The 22,117-nt window shown below is 45.0% G+C and overlaps 1 long non-coding RNA gene across 1 annotated transcript; it reads left to right on the top strand.

Moving 5' to 3' along the window:
• Positions 1 to 802: 802 nt before the first annotated feature.
• On the top strand, positions 803 to 11,636 carry LOC119868158. Its single transcript, XR_005385906.1, has 2 exons — positions 803 to 1,158; positions 11,036 to 11,636. It is a non-coding gene; the product is annotated as an uncharacterized LOC119868158 (long non-coding RNA).
• Positions 11,637 to 22,117: the final 10,481 nt, after the last annotated feature.

Genomic DNA, 22,117 nt, shown 5'->3' on the forward strand with positions numbered 1-22,117 from the left:
GGTTGGTCTAGGATGGCTTTAGCTAGAAAGGCATGTCTTTGCTCCATTTGTCTCTCACCCTCCAGTAGAGCAAGAGCAGCGGTCTGCAGAGTCTAGTGAGGCCCAGTCCAGAACTCATGCAGCGTAGTTTGTTACATTATATTGGTCTATACCCAGAATCAAAGAGTAGAGATGTAGAAGCTGCAAAGAACTGTGGCCTTTTAAAAAACCCATCACAAAAAGGAAGTACATTGGGTGAAACAGGTTGTCACATGCTTAATAAAGTAACTGACGTTGTACTAAGTGTCCAATGAACTTATATTATCATCATCATCATCATCATCGTTTATTGAAGACCTATGTGGCAGGCTTTTTACTAGTCTTATTTAATCACCACAACTATCCCACTTTACAGATGAGGGCACTGAGACTCAAAGATATGAAGAAAACTACTGAAAGTCATTTAACTAGTAAGTGATGGTACCCAAACTGGTACTCCATATCACCCTGGGTCTTAGCTTCCTACCCTAAAATGCTGAAGAAGAAACTCAACTTGAATCTGAGATGATATTAAACAGTTAGGAAAGCCTGGGAGACTATATGAAAACAAAGATCCTGGCCTCATGACCTGAAATAAAAGGGTGAAGTCCAGAGCCAATTTGGGCAGATGACCCTCAGGTTGGTCACAGCCCATGTCAAGGACAAAGCAATGATGATTATTGTGACTTATTTGCTGACCTATGTTGCCTGGTTCTTTCCCTTATCAGATAGCATTGGGAAATTCCATCCTGACCAGAGTCCATGTTAGTGTTAGAAAATCTTGGGTAGGGGGATGGAAGTAGAAGGAACATGGGCTTAAGACAGAAAGAAAATCAGGGATCCCTGGGTGGCGCAGCAGTTTGGCGCCTGCCTTTGGCCCAGGGCGCGATCCTGGAGACCCGGGATCGAATCCCACATCGGGCTCCCGGTGCATGGAGCCTGCTTCTCCCTCTGCCTGTGTCTCTGCACCTCTCTCTCTCTCTCTCTGTGACTATCATAAATAAATTTAAAAAAAATTAAAAAAAAAAAGACAGAAAGAAAATCAGCCTTGGAATAGAAAATACCAGAGCAGAAGAAGAGTTTTGAAATGCCCTTGGCCAGATATTCCCAATATCTTTTTGGAATGAAGATACCGGTAAGGTAAGACTTTATTGAAACTACAGATGAGGCTTGGTGAGCATATGACTTAACAGTTTTCAGTAACCTCACAGAATCCTAGAAGTCTGCAGCCCACAGGTTGGGAACTAGCGGGCTAGTTCAGAAAAGTTGATAAGTTTAACTTTGAGAGCCAGTGCTGTTAATTTGGCAGTGGTCTGGAAGTCCTGTGTTGAGTAGATTCTGAGGATGTCTCTAGATATTACTGGAAAGATTGCTATGACTGGTTATTGATACCTCTCACTGGCCTGGACAGAGATGGTGGTATTATACGTGCTAGGTGTTTGCCATCTGTGACCTAGTTATGTCTTCATAAGAGGAAGCTGTGGCACAGAAGAATGATGGGATTTTCTCCAGGTTACACAGTTCATAGCAGAATCAGGCCTATGTCCTTGGTCTCCTGATCAGTATGTTAAGCATGGCGTATTTTTAAATTTTCTTTCCACACTTGCCCCCTTTTTTATTTGAAAGTCTGCTTCCATGCCAGATATGGTATAGTTTCCTTCCTTCATTGAAGAAAACAAAACTAATAAGGCTTATTTGGGGATTTGCCTGGTGAATTTAATTGATTGTTGAGACAAGGCTTTCAGTTCTGGTCTATTTCCACATCCATTCCCCTGTTATAACACATTCGTGCCCAAGCATTAGACTTTGAAATTAGAGGACTAGTTTATTGTTGAACTAAAATCTGATGCAATTCAAGACGACCCAGTGAACGCCTCCCCTCCCCCTTCTCTCTCCTTCAACCTCCAAGGTTCCTCACCCCCTTTCTATTTTAATACTTTTCAGGCATCTGAGATTAATTAATTTCTACTTACTCATATGCACACCCACACACAACCCCATGGAGCTCATGGGTCCCATAAAACCTCATTACACTAGAGCTGGAAGGGACTTCGGCTTCATCCAGTCTATTTTCTGAGAAGACTAAAGCACAAAGAGGGAAAGGGCTGGAAGTTTGCAGGGTTGCAAAGCTGGAAGCCAATTTTCCAGAATCCAGTTTGCCAAACGGCCAATTTGCTGAATGGCCAACTCACACCACTGTCTTGCTTTTGTGAATTCTTTGTTTAGACAATGGGTTTTCATTTTGTCTCCATGTGAAGGACTATCCCAGTGCCTCTGCCACAGGTCCCTCCTCCTGTAGCTGAGCCTGGGGAGAAGAGAAAGGAGAGAGTGAAGAGCATGAGAAGACTGTAGAAAGAATATGGATCATTTTTATTAGCATATTCTGTATGAGTAATATATATGATAAAAATGCTACATATTCAGAATGTATTTTTGACTAAGATTCTATTAATGAAGGATGCTAATAAAGAACAGATTCTTATGACTCCTTTCCTCTTATGAGTCAGAGGATGAATAGATTTTCCCTGTGCCTTCAATCTTCTTCCGTCCCTCCCCTCCCATCCCCTCCCCTCCCTCCCTCTCTCTCTCTCACTCTTGCTCTCATTCTCACTCTTGTCTTCAGTCCTACTAGCATTTCTTCATCTTCTTTCAGTTCCCTCAAAACACCAAGCCCTTTCCTGTAATGACCTTTGCATTTGCTGTTCTCTGCCTCCAATGCCTTACCCCTGTCTTACCATCACCATCTCTTTGCCATCTTCTAAGTCTCAAGTTAAATGTCCCCTTCTTAGGGAGACTTTACCTGATCACCTAATCTAACTTCACTCCTCTACCGCACATATCAATTAGCTTCCACAATGTAACTGTCCTAAAATTTAGCGGCTTAAAACAACCATTCATTTTACTTATGTCTACAGACATATGTCATATAAGACATATAACAGAACTGAGCAGAGATCAGCTGAGCTGGCCCAAATCAGAAGAATTACCTGGTCAACCACAGAATTATGGGCTGAATTAAATATTCATTATTTTAAGCCACTATGATTTGTGGTGATTTGTTACACAGCAAAAGCTAACCAATACAGGGGGTCTGGATTAAGACAGCAGACCCAATCAGGGAACAGAACTCAGTCCTATATATTTAGGTCTTGTAGCAGACAGTGACAATGCCCCACCCTTAACCCTTTAGGCCTTACCATTTCTGTGCATATCCATCTGACCTCCAGTGGCCAACTTACATATTTCTTTGCCTGAAGGCTTTCCCTAGCTGCCAGATCACACCTTGCCTGTACACACAGCAGACTAGAAGTTCTGGTGAATTAACACCTTCAAGCAGTGACTGGTGGGAGTTGGTGTGTAAATTCTCCAGCTTTCTCATCACTTGAGTGGGATCATTCCATACTGTTTCCCAGAGTTACCCAGAGAGACTGAGCTCTAAGATGTGGTAAAGAGCTTCCATTACCTCCCTGTCCTTGTGTTTTTCATTCATAGCCTGATGTGAAAGTACAGAACCCAAGGATGAGCCTAGGGTGCTCATTTAGGCCTGGTCCCAGGTTGAAGCTGTATGTTTGCATCCCATACATTTGGCATGATGGTTTCGATGGATGTGGCGAGAGCTTTTGATATGATTATCAGGGATGGAATGAAGGTGAAGAATAGATGAAGCCAAGAGATAAGAGTGAGGATGGCACTGGGGAGAGATCTGCCTTGTAATATTATGTGGCAGGAAACAAAAGCTACAAGTTTAATGTATCCATTTTTCTTATAATAGTCTTTCTTTCTCCTAATACTATTTGTGTGCATATGTGTATCTATTATAATTTATATATAGTTAAATACATATTTCTTCAATGTACTAGTCAATGGGCTAGACAAATGTATACATGCAACCCTAACCTTGTAAATCGAGATATAGAGCATTTGATTCACTCCAGAATGTTCCCTTGTGCCCCTTTGCAGCCAATCCCCCACCCCCGCCAGAAGCAATCACTGCTATGATTTCTATCATCATATATTAGTCTAACTTACTCTAGAACTTCACAAAAATGAAGTCATTCAGTACTCTTTTATGTCTCACTTCTTTCAGTCTGCATAATGTTTTTCAGATTATGTTGTATATATCAACAGTTCATTCCTTTTTTATTGCTGGATCATATTTCATTGTATGATTATAGCATAATTTATTCATCAGTTCTCATCATGTTGGATATTTGCATTATTTCCTGTTTTATCCATTATGGACACAGCTTCCATGAGGATTTATGCACAAGTATTCTTCATACACGTATTTTCATTTTTCTTGAGTAAATATGTAGGAGTGAAATTGGTAGATCACAGGATAGGTATGAAGCCTTTGGTCTCGTTGCCTCTGTGACTGGCTTAGTTTCCCCAGCCCTCTGATTGGCCTGCCTTCCTCCCCCTGTGGTGGGTCTAGTGTATGGAAATTCAAGCAAGCATTCTGTGGAGGGGCCTCAGATACTTTCCTCTAAGTTTCAGAGCAAGGAATGAGGGTATTGTCAGGAAAGAGAATGGGACTGGAAGTTGAGGATAAGTAGCTAAGAGACCAGGGTCTAGTCTTAGTTCCTCCACTAATTATTTCCAGGCAAGTAATTTTCTGAACTTTGATTTTTCTCTTGGGTTGCTCTTCAAGATTCTTTCCAGATGGTTCTATGTCTGTCTTATGAGTTCTTAGTAGATGCTCAATTAGAATTTGTTTTCCTATGCAGCACGGAGAAAAATATTGAAAAATTTATATTCCTCTTGACTTAAAAAACATGAAAATAGTTACTATTTCACTGATTTTCCTGCATCCTAATAAGAGTAGATGTTTTTTATGACCAGGATGGTCATTAGGGCTACAAACAGAAGAGTCAAGAGAGACAAGACTAGAAAGAGGAGGAGGCTGCAGAAGTAGAACAAAGAGCAGAAGGGGGGAGAGAGACTCAAGAGGAGGGGGGGAGTGCATGCATGCGTGTGTGTGTGTGTGTGTGTGTGTGTGTAGCACAAGAGCAAGAGAAAGAATGAGAAACACACACACAAAGGGTGCTAAATGTTATACGGAATAAACTTTGAGGAAAATAAAAGATGTTCAAAAGAAGTTTTACTGAGACATGTGTGATGTCAACATGTCTTCTGCACCTTCTCCCCAAGAAGCTTTCAAGGAAAGCACCCATTAATCTATAGTCTTTTTAAAGTTGGTTATATATTGTGATTTTAAAAAATTTATTGGTGTTTAAGACTGGCTTCATGGTGACCTCAAGACACAGGAGAGTCTCCCAAAGGGGACCTACAGCATTTAGGTTGAGTGAATGAAAGTGTTAGGGTAAAAGGCTAAGTTGCTGTAACAAAGAGACCTAACAACACAGTATAGCCTACAGAACCAAGAGGTTTATTTGTCTTCCAGGTAATAATTCAGAGGTACATGGTTCAGATTGCTGAAGCAGCTCTGCTCCACAGTTAGTCAGAAACTCGTGTTCTTTTTATTGGGTACCTCTGCCATCCTCTAGGTATTGTTGTTATCTATGGTTGAAACTAGATTGTGATGGGTTGCAGGTAGTGAGAAGGAGAAAGATAAGATGGAGGAGACATGTCTACTATCTTACATCCTCATTCTAAATGTAGCTTAAGTCACTCTCACATCCAACTGGCCAGAATTCAATCACATGACCAAACCTCATTACAAGGGAATCTGGGAAATGTACTCAAGCTGTGTGCCCAGTAAGAAGGGGAAAGTGGATTCTAATGGACAGCTGGCAGCCTTCACCCCCCAAGAGCAAGCCCTCAGACCCTCAAGGGGCTGCTCAGGGAACTGCTCTTCCATGCTTTGAGGGAAGAACAATATTCTCCAGGCCTCAGTGAGAGTTTTTCCTACTCTGGTCTAGGGTGCATCTGCCCTGTGTGTGGGAGTGTGTGTGTGTGTGTGTGTGTGTGTGCGCGCGCGCGCGCGCTTATACCATGGTCTGATGATCTTCGGGTGGGAGTGTTATTTACTAGTTATTGAACCCCTGCCTGACACCAAGTTAAGCTAGAGATGATTATGTTTCAGGAGCTGAGTAAAGCAGGAGGGAAGTGACTTGAAGGGCCCTGTTCCTTCCCCTGAATGTTTGTCTCACAGTGGGGAGCTGAAACTGTGAGTCTCAAATCTCTCTTCCTGGAAAATCCTCCCAATCCAGATGTCCCCTTCCCCACCTACCTCTATTACCCAACAATCTTTTCTCTCTCCTTGCCCTTCATGGACCCCAACAGTGTTGACTGGCTATGACAGTATGTAATTGAACACAGAGCATTTTCCCTCCACTGTGATTAGTCAAACTTTACCCCAGATGCACTTGAATCACCCTTAAAAAGATGCAGCTAGGTCTGCAGGCTACAAATTCCTCCTGAGGTGTTGAGTGGTATGTGCTTGGGTGTTCCTTCATGGTGACACCAAGGCCAATTCTATTAACTGAGCATTTTTTTCTCCTCTCACTTTCTTACTCCCCCTCCCTGTCTCCTCCTTCATGACTTTGACACTGCCATTTTTCTTTATTTCAGTCTCACCGTGACCTGTGAGCCAAAATCCACACTGTCAACAGGTTCCCTGGAATGGCATCCTATATTTGGCTTGTAACCAGACTCTGGGGGTATCTACATGGCAGTCAATAGCTGATTAGAGCAACAGAGAATTTTCTCTTCAAGAGAAAAAGCTAGAGTTTAATTAATCTCAGAGCAAAATGGTTCATCTCAAAATAAATTATATTTTCTAGCCGCTAGAACAGCTGTTGAACAAAACACATTCTCCAGCAAGTGAGAAGAATGACAACCTGCAGATCTCAGAAGAGAATTTAAAAAACAAAACAAACAGGTGTGGTAGATTATATGAATGATGATCCCAAATACTTCACCTGCCTGTGGTATTGCAGATCTTCCCATCAAGAGGTGGAATTTGTTAAAAAGAAAAAAAAAAGAGGTGAATTTGTTCCTTTACCCCTTGAGTCTAGTCTGGCCACGTGACCTGCTTTGTCCAGTGGGACGTTAGCAAACATGAAACAAGCAGAGACTTGAAACACGCTTGTGTACTTGTGCTTGTTCTTCCGTGGGTCCTGGGACCCTGACACCCAAGATTGCCTGCTGGACGATGAGAGACATGTATTTGTCCCCATTGCCCCAGCCAATATCTTGCCGTACTAGGCACATGAGCGTGAGCAGCCTAGCACTCAGTCTCTAGATGGCTCACTAGCTGACTGCAGGTGAATGAGAAGTCTGAGCTCAAACCAAAAGAATTACCTGGACAGACCTCAGAATCATGATCTAAGTAGATGATGGTTGTTTTGAGCCACTAAGCTTTGAGGTGGTTTGTTATATAGCACAAGCTGACTGACACAACCAAGTATGTGTGTGTTTGTGTAGGTGTGTCCTCCATATCAATTACAGATGTTCCCAACATACTCTGAAATCAGTACAGTCCAGGTAAGACCTTTTCTTGGCTGCTCTGTAGAAACTCTAAGCTCCATAAATTAACATGTGGAGGAGTAAGTGATCATTCTTCTTTTCCCCGCTCATCCCTCTCCTGTGCCAGACTCCTGAACTTGGATCTTGGCCAGGTAGAAATCTGGCCAATCTGAAGGAAGGAGGCACTTAGAATGGACCACACCGCTCGTTTTCCTGGGAATATTGCTTCTCTCTGGCAGCCCCAGCACAAAGGATGAAGGAAGACGTGTGCACCTAAGTTCTTCTCGTTGTAAGGAAATGGATAACCACTGGCTCTTTCCTCCTTTTCGTCATGGGGTTAGGATGTCAGAATCTCACAGCCTCCCCCACCGTAGCTTGGTTGTTGCTGATGGCTTTCCCAAGGCACGTTCCCGGGGAGTGTCCTTACATATCGCACATGGTATTGATTCCTAAAACCACAGATGTGGCATTTCTGGGGGAGTCTTCTTTGGTTAGACAAAGCCTGCAGGAGAGTCTGTCTTTAATATTAGTTTTCTATATTTGAGGGGACATAGTTGGCCTAATTATTACATATCCTGTATCAAATATGTTGGTTCTACTTTGGAGGAGACTGTAGCAAATCTAGTTCTTAGGGGTCTAATGTGACTGCCAGTAGGGATCCCTTCCTTTACATTTTCCTCTTTTCTACTTCTTTCTTCTTTTCTCATTTCTATACATGTTTCAGCTATTAAAATCAGTTATTTTTTAAAAAAACAGCTTTATTGAGGCATGATTTATATACTATAAAAGTTACCTGCTTAAAGTGAATAACTTAGTGATGTTCAGTAAGTTTATAGAGTTATGCAGTTATCATTATGATCCAGTTTCAGGAAATTTCCATCACCTCCAAAAGGTCCCACATGTCCATTTGTAGTCAGTACCTACTCCCACCCTTAATCCCAGGCAACGGCTCATCTACTTTCTATCTCTAAAGATTTGCCTGTCCTGGACATTTCATATCAATGGAACCATACAATATATGATAGAGTTTGTTTTTGAGAGAGAGAGAGAGAGATAGCGTAGCGAATGAGGGTGAGGGGGCAGAGGGAGAGGGAGAGAGACAATCTTAAGCAGGCTTCACACCCAGTGCAGAGCCTGATTCAGGGCTCCATTTCACGATTCTGAGATCATGACCTGAGCCCAAATCAAGAGTCAGATGCTTAACTGACTGAGTCACCCAGGTGCCCCTAAAAGTTAGCCTTTTTTTGAAAAGCTGATCCATGAATATGAACAAGACACCCTATCTTGGTTTGTGTTTCCTCAAAGTGGATGCCAAGGCAAGGACTTGGGGGCAGATAGTTTATTTGGGACATGATCACCGGAAGCAGAAGTGAGGGAGTGGGGAGAATGAGATACAGAGGGAAAAAATACAAAAGAAAAGAGAAAGCACACAGTGAGAAGATCACCTCTGTGGGCAACTGGGGCTCAATCCCACTGGGGATTGCCTAAGGAATCATGTGGACTGTGCTTTGGGGGAAGCTGAGGCATTTATCCACCATATACATTAGTTAGCTAATACTGTGTAACATGTTACCCAAAACTTAGCATTTTTTTAAAAGATTTTATTTATTCATGAGAGACAGAGAGAGGCAGAGACACAGGCAGAGGGAGAAGCAGGCTCCCTTCGGGGAGCCTGATGCAGGACTTGATCCCAGGACCCCAGGATCGCAACCTGAGCTGAAGGCAGATGCTCAACTGCTGAGCCACCCAGGTGCCCCCCCCAAAACTTAGCATTTTAAAGCAATGATTAACATTTATTATCTCTCATAGTTTTAAGGATTAGGAATTTGAGTTTTGTTTAGCTGAGTGGTCAGCTTGGGGTCTTTTATAAGGCTGCAGTAGAGATATTGGCCAGGCTGTGGTCATCTGAGGACTTAACTGGGCCTGGAGGATCCACAGCTAAGACAGGTCCCTCACCTGGCTGACAACTCAGTGCTGGCTGTTGGCCCATAGCACTGTTTGGCCTCAGTTCCTCCCCAAATGACCCTCTGCATAAGGCTACTTGAGTGTCCTCGTAACATGGCAGCTGGCTTCCAAAAGAGAGCAGGATAGAAGCAGCAATGCCTTTTATGATCTAGCCTGAAAAGTCATGCCCCATCATTTGCACTATACTATATTAGTTACAAACATCAGCAGTATTCAACGTGGGAGGGGACTATACGAAGGCAAGTATAGCAGGATGCAAGGATCACTGGGGCCCTCTTGGGGCTTGCCCACCCATCCGTTGTCTCCTGTCCCTCTTTGGTGGAGGGTTGCCTTGTGTGAGTTGGGCAAGCTCAAGGAAGGGCTGATAAAGCCTTAGGCAGAGGGTTTGCATTTGTGGTAAGAAGCAACCAGCCAGCCAGGAAGTATCCACTGTGGCTCTAGGTAAACTCAGAGGTGGTCCTAAGGGCCCTGTGGCAGAGCATCTGCCACATGCCCCAAGGCTGGCATTAGTGATACAGTCATGCTGGTCCATCTTTGATAATGAAAAGAGAACCCTTCGATAGCTCAGACTTACAGAAGGAACGAAATGGTAGGTCGTTGGTGAGATGCCCTCTAGGTGACTACTGTACCACTGAGCTTTGGGCTTTGGGCAGCTCACCATCCCTGCCAAAGGAGCTTCCAGAAAAACAAAGCCAGCCTACTCCTAATACTGCTAAAGAATATGCCATCCCAGGTCAGCCCTGTGGTTCTGCTACGTAACAGTCAGAGGCCCAGCCGCATTCTTGACATATGGGGAGGAGGCTGGAATCAAAGGCAGGAGTCCAGATTTAGAGGCTCTGTTTGGTGAAGGCTCTTACCAAGTGACCAGGAAAAGGAGCAAATGATGACAGATCCATGCCTGGCAACGCTGCCAAGCGCTAGATTGAGAGCGCTGCCATCGAGGGGCTCCAACACTCGCGCCACCTAGGTCTGCTACCGCATAAAGGAGCAAAGGCAGGAGGAGAGCAGGGAAGGCAGGAAAAGAGCAACAAAGGGAAAGAGGGGAAGTGAATCTATCATCTGAGGTCCCTTGCTGCATGGCCAAAGTCCCAGCTGTGTGGCCGAACCTATGATTTAGCTGGCCCGGGACAATCCTAGCTTAACCTGCTCTTTTAGGATAGTTATTAATAGCACCTTCTTTTACTCTCAGAAGCATGCAGGTGTGGATGACAGATTACATGGTCATCTGTAATGTACCCATAGCACTGTACTGGCCCCCACATAACCCTCCTCACCATTAATTGAAAATGTTTAATATCTGTGTTGTCTAATCGACTGCAATTTCCGGGAGGATAGGGACCTAGTCTGACTTCGATAGTGCTGTGCCTGAAGTATTGGCGTCTGTGAAGTGCTCCATATATGCTGACTTCCTGAATGAATGAATGAATGAATGAATGAGGAAATGAGTGACTGAGTCCACGGTCGAGTACACCAGCTTTGTGTAAAGAGCCGTGGTACGGTTGGAATGGCTCCGGGGAAGGAAAGGAGAAGTCATTAAGTCTAGAATTCCAAAGGAAGCCATAGGAGGCGTGTCTTAAGGCCCCAGGTCAAAGCTCTATTCAAATGTATTCCCTTCATTTAGTTCCAGGGGCTCCGGGCCAGATGGTGCGCGCTCACGGAAAGAGCTGCTGCGGCTGCAAGTACCGGGTCCCCGGTGTCAGAAAAGCCCCACGTGTGAATCAACAGGCTTTGCATCTCTGCTCTCCAAGGGTCTGCTCTGTCAGCAAGTGGTCTGAAAGCCAGGAAATTGTGTTATCGGCCGCATGGCGACCGTCCTGTACATTTTCTTTATAATTTCCTTTTTAGGGAGAGGGAGCCAAGCATTGCCACCAAACAAGGACCATTTATGGACTACTCAGTCGCATTTGCGAAGAGCTGCTGCGGCGGCCTCGTGATCCTAAGCGTAAACCTTAGCCCATCTCAGCCAAGAGCACAGGCTCAGCATTCAGGAGAGCAGAAAAAAATGAAAGCCGAAAGCTGAAGCCCGAGTTCTGCACAGACGGCTGTATGGTGGCTAATTTAGAAGGGAAATTGCAACATCTCCAGTGGTGGCATTCGATTTATCATACCCAGCTTGTCCAAAGACACGAAAAAGCTCCTTTGTGCTTGGATCTTAAATTCCCCAACAGAAATTTCTGTTATTTTTCTTGTAGGTTTTTGAAATAAAGACAATTCTTAAGGAATGAGACATTGAGTCATAGGACCTGGCTCCTCTGTCACTTGCCATTAGGTCATTGTAGGGCTGCCAAAGGTTTTTTTTTTTTTTTTCCCTTTGGTATGTCTTTTTCTTCCAAGATGAGAATCACTAGGCTGACCACATCATTATAAGATTAATGCCATGTATACTATTATTATGAATGTTTATTACTTACATTCTCCCATTCCAGTTCTTCTCAAGCATAATTCCAACACATACCCCTTTACAAAATCTCCCCCAGGAGCACCTGTGTGGCTCAGTCGGTTAAGTGCCTGCCTTTGGTTCAGGTCATGTTCCCAGGGTCCTGGGATGGAGCCCGCATCAGGCTCCCTGCTCAGTAGGGATTCTGCTTCTCCCTCTCCCTCTGTGTTCTCTCTCTCTTTCTCAAATAAACAAATAAGTTAAAAAAAAAAAACCTCCCCCAAAGTAGAAAGCTTCTCAGCAAATGGTTGTAGCATTTACTACTATACATGTAAATACAGTATAATAACAGGAGGCTAATACCATAAATGATAAGTAGTAATGCTCTAGTTGGAAGACAGTGGATGAATATAATCTAAGTAGGCAGGCAGGGCCCTTCAGGGCCATCAGGGAAGGAGAACAACATTGGCAAAGTGAGAGGCCAGGGATTGTCAAACTATATGGCCCTTGAGCTAAATCTGGCCTGCCACATTTTTGTAAATAAGGTTTGATTAGAGCACAGCCACGTTCTTTCATCATCATGCATCATCGATGCTTCATCGATGGCTGCTTTCAGGCCACAAGGGTAGAACTGAGAAATTGTGAATAGAGACTATAGGGCCCCTACAGACTAAAATATTTGCTATTTGGATCTTTATATACAAAGTTTACTGAGTCCTGGCATAGACCAAGGTGGAAGTGGTGGATGAGTTTTCCTTCCTGAAATGGGTATTCAAAAATGTGAGTTTGAACAGGAGCAGAGGTTCAAAGCCATTTGGCAGGAAATAGGGAGCAGGCTCATGGGGAGTGGAAATCCTTTTCTCACTGTGCAGAAAACTTAGCCTCAGACCCAGGTACTGAGAATCTACAGGAATGGAAACTATTTACATTTATTGAATACACCTATCCTTCCGTCTATCTATCCATCCGTCCATCCATTATTTATCCATCTTCTCATTAAGTATACATTTATTTTTACAGAATCATTTTGTTACTCAAATAAAACATGACCCTTGTAGGGAAAAGCATTTTAAAAATATAGATGAGGGATCCCTGGGCGGCGCAGCGGTTTGGCGCCTGCCTTGGGCCCAGGGTGCGATCCTGGAGACCCGGGATCGAATCCCACGTCGGGCTCCCGGTGCCTGGAGCCTGCTTCTCCCTCTGCCTATGTCTCTGCCTCTTTCTCTCTCTCTCTCTGTGACTATCATAAATAAATAAAAATAAAAATAAATAAAGTAAAATAAAAATAAAAATATAGATGAGCCCCCTCTACAAAAGATGAAAACCACGTATAATTTCATCAACCAGGGATAACCAGTTACATTTTGGTATGTGTCCTTCTTAATCTCTTTTCCTACATGGAAAAGAAAGTTTTTATTGAGTGCCTCCTACATGCCAGGCAGTATGCTAAGCAATGAGGATATAAAATGGTGAAAGGTTGGTCTTGACCTCAAGGATAGAGAGCAGTGTCCCATCCCAAATCACTGTAATATAGGCTGAAAAGTGCAATAGTAGCTGCCTGAAGAGCTACAAGGAAAGCAGGACAGAAGGAGCAATCACCTCTTCTTGGCCTATTATATTCAAGGTGAGTCTTAGAGGGTGCCAGGGAGTCTGCTCAGTGAGCAAGAACATTCCAGACAGAGAGAAAAGCACCTGATGTTTCCTATGTGCCTAGTAGACACCTAGAAGTTTTATTGAGACTATCTTATATAATCATCAAAACAACTCTAGGGGGGATCCCTGGGTGGCGCAGCGGTTTGGCGCCTGCCTTTGGCCCAGGGCGCAATCCTGGAGACCCGGGATCGAATCCCACGTCGGGCTCCCAGTGCATGGAGCCTGCTTCTCCATCTGCCTAAGTCTCTGCCTCTCACTCTCTCTCTCTCTCTCTCTCTCTCTCTCTGTGACTATCATAAATAAATAAAAATTAAAAAAAAAACAACTCTAGGAGGTAGATATTATCATTTCCATTTTACTGTTGAGGAAATTCAGATTCTGAGCGGTGAAGGCATTTGCCCAAGACCATTCAGATAGCTTGGAGCAGAGGCAAGATTTAGAATCAGGTCTGTTGCCCATGCTCCTCTCACTTTATCATATAGCCTCCCCCCAAGATAAGCAGAGTCATGGCAGCCACCTTCACTGATTTTATTTAACGGGTATTTATTGAGCATCCACTATGTACCAAATAAAGAATATATTTGACTGTATCCTTAAGAAGTCCTAAAGGATCTCTCATCGTGTGTGTGTGTGTGTGTGTGTGTGTGTGTGTGTGTGTGTGAGATGAGGGAGTCTATGTACAAAGTCAGGCTATGCTTTGTCTTTAGAGAGAACTTGAAACTGAACTAGATCTCAAACATATATATTGAGTTTCTTCCCTCCTTGCAGGGTTCTTGACCTCTTCTTGGAGGATGTGGACCAATCGTGTTGCATTGTTTGCCCCTTAAAAAGGCCATACTAATTGAATGATTTTTGTACACTTAAAAAATTTTATTTCTTATTTTTTGTTTTTTTTTTAAATTTTTGTACACTTAGAGGTTGCCAATCATTCATTAGTCAGTCAACCTAATCCTAATGCTCCAGTGAGTTTGGGATGTGTGTATGGAGCAGGGAAGGAGATAGAAAAGTAACATCTCTTCCTTGGTTGTCGCTCTCAAGAGAAATGGCTGTCTAGTTACGGACAGAGGACAGAGGTCTGTCTTGACAATTAGGATTTCTAGGAGCATCATGGTGGGCCAAAGGGATGAGGGGAAGCTTCCTGGAGCAGCCACATTTCCGGCATTTCTTGTCATGGCTGGCTGGATAGCATGCATCTCCGCAAGAACACCAGGAGAGGTTAAAAATCTTCCTTTAAAAACCTGGGAGGTGCTATAACTTCCAAATTCCACTGGGAGGGGTGTGTGAGGATTGGAGGGTGGGATGCTTCTCACTCTCGCTTTCTCTGGAACACACACAAAGCCACCCACAGAGCTAGTGAGTTGCGCCATAAAATATGGCATGGCTATAAATGAAATTACAAAGGAATCGTTTCCAAAGGCTTCACCTTGAAACCTTAACTTCTACATTGTGAGACACCATTTATTACCACTGCTGCTGGGAAAGGGAGCAGTTAGTGTAATGCAGAGAAGAGAAGACAGGCCGTGTAAGGAGCAGAAGATGATAAGATTTATTGCGGGAATAAAACCCTGGGCAAATCGCCTCCAGTTAAATGTGTGTGTTGTGCCCAATGTCAAAGCAGTTTACTCCCAGCAAACACAGTGGCCCTCCTGGAAAATTTTCTCCACCACTCTGTGCCTCTGTTTCTCTTTGTAGAATGGCATGTTAAGTAGGGATTGGTGAGTGGGAAGATGCTTGATTCTCTTTTAGGCTCCTTGGTCCAACTTTCCGTTTACTCGATTGCTCATGACTTCTTCACCCAGGTAATGTCCAAAATGGCTATGGTGCTCATGACTACCTCCCCACTGCTCGGCAGCCCTCACCTGCTGATGACCCTATGATGGCCACCCAAAGGGTGCTTCTAATCAACATTGAGCAGGGCTCTCTTGAGGGCCTCCTGCGGGCCAGGTCCCTGGGCTGGGGATGCAGTAATGAACAGAGAGACCAGGTCCTTTCCCTCGGGAGGACTACCTGAGCTTGACCTCAGGGTCTTCTTGCATCTAGGAGGTTGAGCAACCAGCCAAGTTAATCTTGGAACTAAACAGCTTGAGGCATCCTAAGAACTCCTTTCCTCCTCCTATTTTTGGGAAGATTTAAAGCTCAGGGTCCCAGCCTACCCAGGGACCCTAGTGTTCTCTTTTGGCTTCTTGGCAACCACCTCAACTACCCACAAGCTGTCTAACGTGGGGCAAATGACACAAACTAACCAGACTGGCACTGTCCATTAGAAATTTGTGCGATGATAGAAGTGCTCTGAGTTTGTGCTGTCCGGTGTGGTAGGCACTGGCCACAAGTGGCTACTGAGCACTTAGAGTGTAGCCAGTCAGAATGGGGTATGCTGGGAGTGGACAATTTAAGCCAAGTACAAAAAAATGCAGAATATCACAGTAATAATTTTTTAAAAGATTTTACTTACTTATTTATTTATTTATTAGAGACACAGGCACAGGAGGAGGCAGAGACACAGGCAGAGGGAGAAGCAGGCTCCATGCAGGGAGCCCGATGTGGGACCCGATCTGGGGACCCCACGATCACACCCTGAGCTGAAGGTGGCACTAAACTGCCAAGCCACCAGGGCTGCCCCACAGTAATAATTTTTATGTTGATTCCATGTTAAAAATACAACAGTCTAAACAAAGAGTAAAAAAAAAAACCAATTGTTTGAATATATTGGATTAAACAAAATATGCTACTCAAATCAATTTCACCTGTTTCATTTTACTTTTCTTTTTTAAAAAATTTTTTTTAAATTTATTTATGATAGTCACATAGAGAGGGAGAGAGAGGCAGAGACACAGGCAGAGGGAGAAGCAGGCTCCATGTACCAGGGCCCAACGTGGGATTCGATCCTGGGTCTCCAGGATCGCGCCCTGGGCCAAAGGCGGGTGCTAAACCGCTGCGCCACCCAGGGATCCCTCATTTTACTTTTCTAATGTGCTACTAAAATTTTTAAAATTACATGTGTGGCTTGCATTGTACTTTTATTAGATAGTGCTATTCTAAGCCTTGGTTTTCTTATCTGGAAAATGAGGGGGATAGGCCAAGATTGGTAAGGTACAGTCACCTCAAGGACACCCTGATTTCCCCCCCGCCCCATGCCTGATGCGTTGACTACCCAGCGATGTGAACCACGGTCAAGGTGAATGTAGCAGAAGCAGTCAGCACTGCACTCACATCCCCTCAGCACCTATTATTCTAGCACAGCCAACCTGCAAGGGGGGAGGCCAGCAATGCCTCTAGGAGCAGCCCTCACCCAGTGCTGGATGGGAGTTGGAGGGCAGACACCTCAGTTTCCATGCCCCCCGAGGGGCACACTCTAGGCCAAGTTTTACACAGTTTCCCAGAGGCCCCCAGCAGGCCTGAGCCTCAGAGCCCACAGGGGTACCCTGCTCAGTAATACTCCCTTTATTGGCTTCCTTCCTTTCCCTGTCCCCCTTCCCCATTCCTCTATGGTGCTTTCTGGAATCACTACGTAAGTAAACTACTATGCTTCTATCTTTTTCTTAGAATCTGCATCTGGGTAGATGCAACCTAAAGTCGTCAGCTCCTAGCCCAATAAGGTAATGATGTTTAAGGGCACCGTCCCAGGAGGCTTTCAGTGGCTTCTCCTGTTTTATCAGCACATCAGGATCTCTGGCACATTAACCAACAAGTAGATGCCGAATGTTGTTCTCGAATCTGTCCCGTTCCACAGGACTGCAAACATGACTACTGGCACTCTCTCCTTGCCCTCCCAAACATGCTCCCTCACATGAATTGGCACTCTGAGCTATGTTTTGCCTGCGTTGATGATTTCTATTTTAATACTGGTTTCCAACCTCAGTTTTCATCAGACTGAGCTCCTGCTTTCATTTTTTCCTAATTGCAATAAGATGCCCTAAGACATCTTAGGCATGATGGGTCCTGGGTGGGTGTAAATTGTTTGCTGCTGTTGAAGACACTCTGGGAGGGAACCTTCTGGGATCTGACAGGAAGTTGTTCCAGATGTCAGAAATCCAACGCCAAAAAATAAAAATAAGCTCCAGTTACTAAACTGATCAGGGTCTGGCATTTCGGAAATAAGAGAGCCTCTCGGATGAGCAAAAGCTGAACTCTCTGGAAATGGTCCAGAGATACAGCAAATATATGGCTTAGGAATGTTCTGGAAGCTAGAAGATGGATTGTGGCCATTTAAGGAATCATTTTCTCATGTCACATCAGGAATCAGAGTCCTAGAAGAACAGGAAAGGATCTTAGGAATTCTCTGATCCACCGTACGCCCTCTGATCTTATGGGTGAGGACCACTGAGGCAGAGGAAGACGAAATGATGGGCCTACAGACGCGTCCGTCGTGAGTGAGCTGAACCTAGAAACAAGCTCATTGCCCTTCCCACAGCTCTGGAGCACCCACCCCTGGTCTTTGTACAGAAAAGCCAAGGACTCCAGACAAACCACCACTGCTCCCACCCGGGTCACCAGGGAGGCCTGGAGGGTCAGGACAACCGAGGCAAAGACCAGAATCTTCGGAGCTGTCTCCTGGCTGCGCAAGACTGTGAGAGAAGCACATTTGGTAGCTCCCCAAGAGCGATTACCCAGGGTCTAGCTAGAGGCTTGGTGTGTGAAATGCACTGCATTACAAATTAATCCAACCTGCTGAAGCATCATGAGAACCGGAAGAGTATTTTTGGCGCGCCCGTGCCCTTGGGCTCAGTGCTAGGCCCCCAGGGATCTGAGTCACTTGGGCACCGCTCTGAAGCTGTTTATAATTGAAACGGAGGAGACGGAGACGAGGCGGACAGCGAACCAGTTCGAAGTGTATCAACGTGATTAGCCCCTCCCGTTCCTGAAATTCTCTAACAACTGCACGAACACAAGTTGTATCCTATCACAATGCTCATTAAGTTCTTTAGGAATAGAAATAATATTTTTATTTATTTATTCATTCATTCATTCATGCATGCATGCATGCACTCGGGCATTTATTCAACAAATTTATTGAGTGCCTTCTAGAAGTCACTAGGGATGGGGCGGAGTGCTAGGTGAAGTAGAGAGCAGAATAAGAGATGTCTCAAACCCTTCAGTGCCTTCGCATATTACTCAGAATATAAGCCCAAGGCCTTAGAACCAACTGTAAAATCTGTCCTGATCCCCCAATCCTTTGCTCTACATACCTCTGGTATCTTGATATTCATATTCTGGTTGGAGGTAGAGAACTCTGTTATGTGAGGTTAAAAGGGGTGACTAGTTTCATTCATTTAATTTATTTGATTCATTTATTCATGCATTCACTTATCCGACACGCATTTATTACCGCCTCCACGTCAGGGCCTGTGCTGCATACTGGGTTATCGCTGGTAAATGATGTTTCAGTTCTCCTGAACCTTACAGTTTATAGAGAGGAGCTCTAGCGATAAAACAGATTGACAAATGTCTAAACAATCCTACTTTTTCACAAGCTCTCTGAAGAAAAAAACAAGACACAGGGAAAAGAGTAATGGGAGAAACCTAATTTTTATTGAGGGCCACAGAAGGCATCTTCTGGGGGAGGTGATCTTCAGATTGAGGTTCTAAAGAGGAAGATTAGTCAGGCAGGGGTAGAGGTGAGAAAGGAGATTTTTCAGGCAAGGGGAAAGGATTGGCAGAGAGGTCCTGAAGTTAGCACACTGGGCGTGCTCTACTCCACCCTGGAGCTTTGCACGCGCTCTGCAGGGGGCATGCTTGTCACCGGGCCGCTCTGCCCTCAGGAAACCGGTAAAGGCAGGTGAGTGGCGGGGGGGGGGGGGGGGGGGGGGGGGGGGGGGGGGGGGGGGGGAATACGGAGGGTCTCTCAAGGTGCAAGAGTTCTGGGAGGAGAGGTATGGAGAGTGATCACGTGAAGCTGACTCCCCTAAACACACACACACACACACACACACACACCCTCATACTGGGACACTCTCTGTTGGCCAGAAGGAAGTAGGGTCCACTCCTGTTTGTATCAGGGACAAATGTGCAAAACAGGAACACTTCTCTTTGCTTTCTTTCTCAGCTTCCCTAGGACTTCAGGCCACAAAAGGCTGACCTCTGCTCTGGGCACACTGAATTAGAATCAGAAGGCTCTTCGGCTCGTGAGTTGAACTTGAACTACTCGAAGCCTGACTTTTCACGTCTGTAATATGAGAATATGGTATCTGTCCTATCTCATCACAACTTTTATGCAAAGGTTCAAAAAAATAGAAAGCGTCATAAAAAATGTATTTTTTAATTTGAGATTTTACTTTTAGAGCAGTTTGCGGTTCAGGGCACAACTGAAGGTAAAGCGCAGAGATTTCCCACGCAGGCCCCGGCCGCCCCCTCCCCTGGGCTCCCCAGCTACGAGCATCCCCCTCTGGAGCGAGGGTTTGGGCAACTCCTTAGCTTCATTTTGCTTTTCTTCCTGAGTGTAAAACTACTTGTACCAGAGCAGATGAATTAAACGGCAGCACCTTTCGACAAGGCAGGGCGCTAGTTGTACATGGCATGAGGACCTAAGCCAGAAACGGGAAATTCTCTCAATTTTGCAGAGTTTTCCTTGGGAATGTCTGCTGTCTCTGAACCCGGCCAGCATCACCGCCTTCTAGGCGAGGAGTTAACTTCCATCGCTGCTCCCTTCCTAGTCGACCCTCCTCCCCATTCTGACATTTTCCTTCTATTTTAAAAGCTGTTGTGAAAGTGCTAGTCTCAGAGGGGGATTAAGTGGGTTAATTTGCATGAGAAAGCCCCTTTATTTAGCGGGTATTTAAAATCCCTAAATACCGAACACCACTCACCACCCCTCCCCCCAGACGGTGACTGGGGAAGGGTGGGCGCCCTGGGAGGGGGGCACAGACTCCATCCAGAAGAGGTCGGAGACTAAACCCAGCCCAGCCCGTCTCCCCCACCCCCGGCAGATTTGGGAATCTTGTCTTTCGTATCGGGTTGCACGTGAAATCTTTGTCAGATCTTTTTCTGTGCACACTCATAAATAATACTACCCGGAGTATCGCTAATAGTCACAAGACACAGTGGGTGAATTTCAATGACTGAGCTGCCGTGGAGAAAATGAATGGACTGTTAATAGGATCGCTCTGCAATAATAGCTAAATTATTAAACTGTAGTGTGTGTGTGGGGGGGGCGTCACTTCCTTGGTGTGGCAAATTCGATTTGGAGGTGCCGGGGGACCGTCTCAGGAATAGTACATCGCGTAGCCCTTTGGAGGGATTTGAAGCCTTTCGATGGCCTCCTCGCGTTTGCCAGAGCTCATGTTGATTTCTATTTTTTTGTTGGCTTTTATTAGTAGAGGGTGTAGCAGACAGTATTGGTTTCCTGCCACCACCCCTCGGTATCCACCTCTGAGCCAAGGGCTCTTTACTGCAAACACCTGCGAAGCTCGGCCAGCGCCAGCGGGGATTGTTCTGGGCCTCGGAGCTGCTGGGCCCGCGCTCAGGGCCAGCCCCCAGGACTGGAGGGCTAATCCCTCTACAGCTGTCCTCCTCTGCTGATGGATGCGAGGTGCTGGGTAAATACCCAGCTGCTCCCCCTCCGCAGGAGCAACTCTGGGGTGGGGTTGCTCCGGCAACAATGGGCTCTGGGAGTTCCCCAGCAGAACCGAGCCCCAGGGACCCCCAGCGTCCCTAACGTCCCCTTGACAGGCTGCCTTCCCCCACTGCTGTTGGCTCCAGCCGCCACCCAGAGAAATGATGAGTGCTCAAAAATCCTTCTCCTAGGTTCTGCTTCTAGGGTAGCCCACAGCCAGACAGAAGGTGAGTGCAAAGATTTTTTTTCCTACCCAACCTCGTGAAGCCAAGGCAGCACTTTAGAATTCCCTTTCCCAGAGCCACTTTGCCACGTCCCCTGCGTCCCCTGCTCTTACTGGGTGGCCACATGCCGCAGCTGGAAAGCCACGAGCTCTGGGGTGACATTCAGACTTGAGTTCAGATCCTGCTTTTGCCACTGACCTTGCTCAAGTTATTTTGCCTCAGTTTCCCCACTTCTAAAAGAGGGATAATGATATAGCCCTCCAGAATGATTAAGGGAATTGACTATGTCACGTCGTCAACAGCGCGTGGCATACAGCAGCAGACCAGTGTCAGCTCTTCGACTTTCAGCAGGTTGTGCCGCAGCCTCTACCAGTACGATGTAACGTTCCTGGTTCCTGTCCTCATAGCTTTTGTCACGGGGGAATAAAACAAATAGATACCCAGAGCAAGAAGGTGTCAAGATCCAAGGGCTTTATGTGATTACAAAACAACGGTGAAGGTAACCACGTGAAAAACCTTATCTGGTTAAAGAAATTTTCCGGCCCGCTTTTTAACTATTTATTTAAAAAATTCTGACATTTTAGATGAAACTGAAATGTATGAACATTCTACTCTTGTATTCTACTATGGCAAACAAAAAAAAAAATTCATGAGCCAAAAAACCCAAAATAAAACAAAACACAGAGAAGCATATAAAACTAAATCTGGAACTAAGCTCTAACAGCTGAATGGAGAAAGGAATTAAAATAATTTAAAAATCACAAGTTTATGGTAAAGTGTAAAGAAACTGAAAATTTACAGACTATTTAAAAACCGAAATTGCTGAGTGTTCAGAAACTACCCAGATGGATCAAGAGAAGTGAACAGCCAGAGAAGGATTACAGATGAACGGGCATTGTT

This window comes from Canis lupus, chromosome X (genome assembly GCF_011100685.1).
Source record: "Canis lupus familiaris isolate Mischka breed German Shepherd chromosome X, alternate assembly UU_Cfam_GSD_1.0, whole genome shotgun sequence".
In the NCBI taxonomy this organism is placed as follows: domain Eukaryota; kingdom Metazoa; phylum Chordata; class Mammalia; order Carnivora; family Canidae; genus Canis; species Canis lupus.